The sequence below is a fragment of the Mustela nigripes genome, chromosome X (genome assembly GCF_022355385.1).
Source record: "Mustela nigripes isolate SB6536 chromosome X, MUSNIG.SB6536, whole genome shotgun sequence".
Lineage (NCBI taxonomy): Eukaryota > Metazoa > Chordata > Mammalia > Carnivora > Mustelidae > Mustela > Mustela nigripes.
This window is the reverse complement of record NC_081575.1, coordinates 42,881,186-42,889,999: the sequence shown is the minus strand read 5'-3', so window position 1 is coordinate 42,889,999 and position 8,814 is coordinate 42,881,186. Positions and strand designations below refer to the sequence as shown.

The 8,814-nt window shown below is 37.6% G+C and overlaps 1 pseudogene; it reads left to right on the top strand.

Moving 5' to 3' along the window:
* Nucleotides 1–2,397: 2,397 nt before the first annotated feature.
* LOC132006876 (small ribosomal subunit protein eS6-like) lies at nucleotides 2,398–3,135 on the top strand (annotated as a pseudogene).
* The last annotated feature ends 5,679 nt before the right edge of the window (nucleotides 3,136–8,814 follow it).

Genomic DNA, 8,814 nt, shown 5'->3' with positions numbered 1-8,814 from the left:
GGTTTGTCTCCCTCCCAATCCCATCTTGTTTCATTCATTCTTCTCCTACCCCCTTAAACCCCCATGTTGCATCACCACTTCCTCATATCAGGGAGATCATATGATAGTTGTCTTTCTCTGCTTGACTTATTTCGCTAAGTATGATATGCATATCAGATAAAGGACTAGTGTCCAAAATCTATAAAGAACTTAGCAAACTCAACACCCAAAGAACAAATAATCCAATCAAGAAATGGGCAGAGGACATGAACAGACATTTCTGCAAAGAAGACATCCAGATGGTCAATGTGGTTTTAATTTGAATCTCCCTGAGGGCTAGTGATGATGAACATTTTTTCATGTGTCTGAAAGCCATTTGTATGTCTTCATTGGAGAAGTGTCTGTTCATATCTTCTGCCCATTTTTTTATGTTTGCCTGTTTCATGTGTGTTGAGTTTGAGGAGTTCATTATAGATCCTGGATATCAACCTTTTGTCTGTAATGTCATTTGCAAATATCTTCTCCCATTCCGTGGGTTGCCTCTTTGTTTTTTTGACTGTTTCCTTTGCTGTGCAGAAGCTTTTGATTGTGATGAACTCCCAAAAGTTTATTTTTGCTTTTGTTTCCTTTGCCTTTGGAGACATATCTTGAAAGAAGTTGCTGTGGCTGATATCGAAGAGATTACTGCCTATGTTCTCCTCTAGGATTCTGATGGATTCCTGTCTCACGTTGAGGTCTTTTATCCATTTTGAGTTTATCTTTGTGTATGGTATAAGAGAATGGTCGAGTTTCATTGTTCTACTTATAGCTGTCCAGTTTTCCCAGCACCATTTATTGAAGAGACTGTCTTTTTTCCACTGTATATTTTTTCCTGTTTTGTCGAAGATTAATTGACCATAGAGTTGAGGATTCATATCTGGGCTCTCTACTCTGTTCCACTGGTCTATGTGTTAGGATTTTGTTCAAAGTAAATAATCCCACTGGATTCTATGTTTAGAAATTTCACATCCTTCATGATCCTCATAGGCAAGTAGATTAATATTAGACAGTAAGAAGGAACCCCTCACACACATTTTAACCAAAGAGTAAGATGAATATAGATATATATGGGCCTAAGTTTTCATGAAAGAAGTTGAAAGAGATTCCTTAAAAAAAAGAGCTTTTATTTATTTATTTGACATGAGAGAGAGAGAGAGAGTGATCACAAGTAAGCAAAGAGGCAGGCAGAGTGAGAGCTGAGCAGAGAGCTTAGTGCAGGGCTTGATCCCAGGACTCTGAGATCATGACCTGAACAGAAGGCAAAGGCTTAACCCACTGAGCCACCCAGGCACCCCAAGAGATAGCATTCATCTAACTTTTGTTCATTACTATCTTTAACTTTTTTTCTATCATCTGTCCTTCTTGTCCATTGAACTTTTCTGGGAAAATTCAGCCCTGGATCAACTTAACTGTCCATTGCTTCCACTCTTATACCTGAGCACAGCTGGAAAAAAATTCACACAGCTGTGTAGATTGGTTTCACTTATAAATTCACGACCTCTCACCTCATTTGAACCCTCAATGTTACCTAGATATTCTTTGTTCACTAATGACATCTTTCCTTCAAGCTCCAAACTGGCTATTTCAAGCTTTCTTTCCAAACTTTTCTTTCCTCACTCACTCAGCAGATGACAATATTCTGTTTCATATAAAAACAGAAATCAAATGAAAGCTCCCTCAAGCAAAAATGAGACAATTATTAACACCAGGGAAAACAAAAACTTGTACAAAAAAGGAAATTAAATTATACTATTTAGTTAGGAAATAAATATTCCTAATAGTATAAAACTGTGGTATAGCTGAATTTGAAGAATTGAGGGAGAGTAAGTGGTCATTCTCTTCCATAATAGGAACTCAATAGATAATATAGATAATATATAATATTGGCTAATATAGATAATATATAATATTGGCTAATTAGGAAGTAAAACTGTGGGCATATTATTTTTAACCATGGAGCACTTGTGTGGATCAGTCAGTTAGGCATCCAACTCTTGATTTTGTCTCAGGTCTTGAATTTAGGGTCATGAAATCAAGCCCTGTATGGGGCTCTGAGCTCAGCAGGGAGTCCAGTTGAGATTTTTTTCCCCTCTGCCCCTCCCCCTATGCTCTCTCTCTCTCTCCCTTTCTCTCTCAAAAAAATAATAATGAATAGGTAAATCTTTAAAAAAAAATACATGGAGATAAATAAGGGAGGAAACAGCTTAAAAAGTTCAAAGTTTTCATGAGGAGGAAGTACTCAGGAGGAGGGAGCAGAGGACTGCTATTTTATGTTAATAAGTCTTGTAGTATTATATAACTATTACTTTGAAAAAATAATTTTCAGAATGTTAAGGTAAACTCTTGTGTGGCACCTTGGAGGTAGTAGGCTGTTTTAGGATGAAGTTGAACATCTCTTTACCAGCTTCTGGCTGCCAGAAACTCATTGAAGTGGACAATGAGAGCAAACTTCATACCTTTTATGAGAAGCATATAGCCACAGAAGTTGCTGATGATGCTCTGGGTGAAAAATGGAAGGGTTACATGGTCTGAATTGGTGGTAGCAATGACAAATAAGGCTTTCTCATGAGACAGGGTGTCTTGTCCCATGGCCATGTTCACCTGCTGCTAAGGGCCATTCCTGCTACAGATCAAGGAGGACTAGAGTAAGAAAGTAAAAATCTGTTTGTGGTTGCATTGTGGGTGGCAATCTCAGTGTTCTCAACTTGGTCATTGTAAAAAAGGGGGCAAAGGATATTCCTGGAAACACTGATACTTCTGTGCCTCATCACCTGGAGCACAAAAGGCCTAGCAGAATCTACAAACTTTTCAGTCTCTCTAAAGATGATGTCCACCAGTATGTTGTGTGAAGCCCTCTAAACAAAGGTAAGACACCTGTAACCAAAGTTCCCAATTCTGCATCTTATTACTCCATATGTCCTCTAAAACAAATGTCTGTGCATTACTCTGAAGAAACAGAATACTAAGAAAAATAAGGAAGAGACTGCAGAATATACTGAACTTCAGGCTAAGAGAATGAAAAAGGCCAAAGAAAAATGCGAGGAACCTATTGCCAAGAGACGGAGGCTGTTTTCTTTGAGAGCTTCTACCTCTAAGGCCAAGTCCAGTCAAAAATGACATTTTCCTAAGAGTAACAAATAAATAATATCAGATATAAATATATAACTAAGTTGCAGAGAAATGAGAAGGGTTATGATTCATGGTAATGGGTTTGAGTGAGTGTATCTTTTTGATAGGTATATCAACTTTCACTTAGAAAAATTTCCACCTTTTACTCATGGCTGAAGTTCACCTACTTTATGATTTCCCTCTGATAGAAAACTTGGCAGAAACTATTTTCTAAAAAGAACTGACTCCTTTAAATAGATCACAGTGGGTATACAGAGTGGCTTCAGAACCTTGGATAGGAAATGTCACTACACAGCCTCTTTGGCCACCAAAAGCCCATGGTAGGAGACAATTTTCCAGTTAGGCTCTTTTTCAACTTTTGGGTCAGGAATGACAGAGACCTTCTTCCTGGGTCTGATATTTTCTTCTTGGGATTTATATTTGTTACTTTATACTGTTAGCAAACATTTCCAAAATTCTGGTTCACATAGGACCAAACTTAAAAGAAGATGGCTATTGAGCATTTAAGGTGTGTCAGACACTGATACTTATAGAGCAAGTCTGTGAGAGAAGTATATATTCACAGGGGAAATATGGGGATATACTAAAGAGGGTACCCAAGGTAATGAAAAATGCTGTATTGGGATTCATAACCTCAACTCCCTGTTACTCTATCTCTACCATACCCTGTGACCTTGAGCATGTAATTTCTCCATGCTTGTTCTAAATTTCCTCCTTTATAGAATGAGAAGGTTGGACTAAATAATTCTCAAACTATAGGATGCACTGGAATTACTTGGGATGCTTATTACAAAAGCAGCTTCCTGTGGAATCACCCCCAAAAGTTACTGAATTAATCTCTGGAAGTTGGGGGGGGTCGCTGAAATATATAATTTTAACACGTTCCTTTGGTGGTTCTGATACATGTGGATCTTGAAGCACAATTGAATAAATGAATCCAGGGCTCCATGCTCTTTTCCAGCCCTAACATTTTATGATCTAGTATCCAGGTGGATACTAGGTGGATAAAGATGTGATTGAAAGAGGAAACAGGGGTTGAAGGAAAGATTTTTCTCATTCATTAATTCACTGAATCAGGAAATATTTAAGTCTCTATTATGTACATATTGAACAGCTATTATCTGGGCTTTTCTGTATCTGTTTTATTAATTTTTGGTGATGGGAAGGAATTGGGAAATAAAGAATGGTGGCTTTTAATATCTGGACCAGTGCTTAGTGATGTGCACATTTAGAAACTAATGTAAGGGGTAGTAAGATTATTCACAGTAACTAAAAAGTGAAAATGACCCAAATGTCCATTAACTGATGAATAGATAAACAAATTGTGGTATACACTTATAACGGAATATTATTCATCAATAAAAAAAGAATGCAATACAGATACTTTCTACAAAATGGGTGAGATTTAAAAACATTATACTAAGTGAAGGAACCTGAGTACAGAATCCCATGTATTATATAATTCCATTTATATGAAGTGCTCAGAATTGGAAAATCAATAGAGATAGTTATATTAGTGGTGGTCTAGGACTGAGCTTGAGGCATGGATTTGGGTCAATGGGGAATAACTTTTAATAGGTATGAGGTTCTTTTTGGAGTGAAAAAAATGTCTAAAATTGATTGTGTTGATGATTGAACAAATGTGTGAATATACTAAAAACCATTGACTTGTACATTTTAAATGGGTGAATTTATGGTATGCCACCTATATCTCAATTACATATATATTTTATGTATAATATGAAGCTGGAAGATTATTTATTGCCTGTTCATCAAGTTGGAAGAAAGTATACCAACTCTTAATATGGATGGAAAATCAAACTCATGCTTGTTTCATCTGTCTCTTTTTTTATGCACACATTTTAAATCACTTTTTTCCCCCATTTCAGTTATGTTTTAGGGGTCCATCCTGTGGGCTTTAGTTGGATACTTGGAAGCAATTTGTTAGTCAATAAATATTTGTTGCATTTGCTTTAATTAAATTAAAACATTTTTGTCCACTAACAATCCACAGCAGCTGGTATGGTTGTTCTTGGCCTTGCCCGCTTTTATAGTGGTGTAAATAGTGGCAGTATGCATGCCTTAAAAAGAGATATCAAAATAAATAGAATGTCCCTAATGTATTGTTTGGGTAGAAAAAAGTGTACTTTAGATCAAATAAAATATTCCAAGTCTATTCTTCAATTCTTTCTTCCCAGGGTACCAATTAACACCTCAAGAAGAGTTTGGGTATTTTTATATTCCATTCTTTATTCTGGAATATAAGTCTTAGTGTCATGGGAGATGACCATTGTTTCTCTATTACAGTGTATCAACTCCTCAGACTATGGCATCTCTTTCTCATCTTTGTGTTCCCAGAAATTAGTGTGTGGCACCTGTTGAGTTCTTACCTGGATGTTTGTATAATAAAAGAATGTCTTCTAGACATTCTTGTCTAGATGTTTCTTTTGGGCATCTAGAGAGGCCCTAGGTAGTCTCCTTCATGCAAATAGTATTCTGGGGTTGCTTTGGATCCCAGTGTTACTGAAGTGAATATGTGGATTCAGCTCCTTGCTATATAACCACAGGCATGCAGCACATGAATTTTCAAATACTTAAATATTAATCTCATGCCAAAACCTATTAACTAATAGCTAGTCTATAAACCATGTGAAAAGATTAGAAGAATATATGCAAGTGTCCTCTCCATCACAAACCATTGCAGAATATAGATTGAAATTTAATCTAATTTTGCTCAATTTCAACTCTCCTATCATTTTTATTAGTCTCACAGTTAAAGCTATTCAGGGGGCCCACACAGCAGCAAAAAGATTGGCTTAGCCACTTATGTGCCCAGCATTTCTAAATGGCTTAGAGCCTTCTTAATAAAGATCATAATTTGAGCCTTTCACTCTTTTTGCTTCTGAAAATTTGAACAATTGGAAATTGGAAGTAAATTAATATGTCTTGGGGCTAATCAGAAATTGAAGCCCAGAAACCCACTTGCTTGGTTTTGGAGAGCACATGCAAATTGTTGGTTATACTTGGAGATACATAATTGAAAACACTTTTACATTTGTATAGCACTTTAAGACTTTTATAGCCCTTATATATTAAATATTTCATTTGAACCTCAGAACAGCCCTTCACGATAAACCAGAGCATGGTACTAAAATCATGGGGCTCAAAGGCATTTAAAAGCAAGGAGTTTAACTGCCCAGCCCACTTGGCAGGTGTCAAAACTGAGACACATAAAAGGTCACTGGTTGACTCAAGATGGAATTGTAGGTTTTCCTATGTGAGACATACACTTTCTAAATGTCTAATGACACTTAGAGGTAGAAGTTATCATTGAAATTACTGTAGTGCTCAAGGTTGTCAGGAAGGATTAGAACCTGGAAGTTCCTGCCTTGGGGTCCTAAACACAGACTTCTCTCTCCCTCAGTACATTTTATACACATCAGTTTGACTTTTTCCTATCATTGACTTTACTATAATCCTCTAAATATATATACCTCCTGCAGCCTCCAAAGCAGTTAAACTCCCATCAGTGGACATAAAATTTCTTGGTCTGACAATCTTACTTTTATGTTGCCTTCAATATTTCAGGTTGCCTGAGGTGCCATATTGATTAAGCTACATTCTGGAGAACTAAATATATGTAGAATATTATATGGCTCCCCTACTGAACACAAAACTGTAAATTAATGGATCTCTCTTGCTGACATCATAAAGTATGCAGACCTGAAGTACAGCTGTAATATTCCTTGCAGGACCATGTATTTTACTTGTAATGTCTGTAAAATGAATGGTTGTTCAAATGTAGAAGCTATGACAAAACACGGATGTTTAGGGCACCTGGGTGGCTCAGTGGGTTAGGCCGCTGCCTTTGGCTCAGGCCATGATCTCAGGGTCCTGGGATCGAGTCCCGCATCGGGCTCTCTGCTCAGCAGGGAGCCTGCTTCCCTCTCTCTCTCTCTGCCTGCCTCCCCATCTACTTGTGATTTCTCTCTGTCAAGTAAATAAATAAAATCTTAAAAAAAAAAAAACACGGATGTTTATATAGAAGGTGACACAGTAGAAGAAGGATTTCATAAGGACATGTAAGGTGAGAGGCCAAAAGGGCTGAGGGAAGAAAATAATAAAATGGACCAGGGGTAAATTGGAAGGGGAGGTGAATCATGAGAGACTATGGACTCTGAAAAATAATCTGGGGGGTTTGGGGGGGGGGGGGGGGGGGGGGGAGGTCGGGGTACCAGGTGGTGGGTATTATAGAGGGTACGGATTGCATGGAGCACTGGGCGTGGTGAAAAAATAATGATACTGTTATGCTGAATACAAATAAATTTAAAAAATGGACCAGTGGCAGGGCAAATTTCCAGTGTGGAGATCACAGCAAAATTCAATCAGTACTTCAATCCTGAATATGGTTAGAGGTCATATAAACATGTTTTTCTTTGTTTTTCCATTGGTGTTTTGTAGTTTTCTGTGTTATCAGGTATAACTGAAACCATGGCAGAAGAGTAGAGCCAAGTAGTTTGGGAGATTAATTAGAAATGCTGCACATCACAAGGCATTTATAACTAGGGAGGTAGAGGGAGATTCTGTTACAAATAGTACTGAAAGTAGCACAGAATGAACCCTAGTATGAGAAAAGTGGCTAAAGTAGGTGTTGATGCCATATATTTTTTCCCTCATGCTCTTTTGGCTTCTCCCTCCAAATCTCCTCAGTAGAAATTTTTTTGCCTTTAAAATATTCCCCTTACACCCACCCTGACCTAAGTTTCAATAAACAAGTTTCTCAGGTCAGTATTTTGAGGGATGTTTCTTAAATTAGTCTAAATTTCCAATGTATCCAGTTCCCCCCAGTTCTTAAGTTATTGTTACTAAACTAAACTGATGTTGGGACTGTGAAATTTTATCTCCTGCAGTTGCCAGCTGCCAGATCACCAAAAAACTTAACTGAACACCCACAAGAATTTTCTTTGGGCTATCAAGTCAAGCATCTTGGTTATCATGTAAGCATTAATTTTTAATGCTTTAATTTGACCCAAAGCATTTTGTTGTCTATGATGGACTTCCCACTTCTTTTGCTTTGGAAAAATCTGAAGTCTAAGTCTAAGCATTTTTCATTTAATTCTAAAAGCAATTTTCTGTGTTTTTCTCTTAAGTAGGACTGAAAGCATTTGACTAAGAACCTTGTGTACCTCTTCTTTTTTTTAGCTGCTGTTCTCTTCACTCATGATTTAATCCTTCTTAAGTTATTGAGAAGCAGCTCCCCAATTCTAAACACAGTGAAGGGAAGGGCAGCATCCTTTCAGGCTCTGTAAGCCTTGCCATGTGAAACTATCAGAGCACTTTTTAAAATGTCCCTGGGGCACATGGGTGGCATAGTTGGTTAAGTATCTGGCTCTTGGTTTTGGCTCAGGTCCTGATCTCAGGGATGTGAGATCGAGACCTGCCTTGGCCTCCATACTCAGTGTGGAGTCTGCTTAGATTCTCTCTCTGTCTCTCTCTGCTCCGCCCACTTCTTAAAAAATAAATCTTAAATACAATAAAATGTGGTGTCCCTGAAAGGACTTGAAATCTATCTCTAGGGCAGCAATACTCTTACAGGAATGCACCACTGCAGGATCATCACTTACTAGCTCTGTGATTCTGTGCAAGTCACTTAAATTCTGTGAGCCT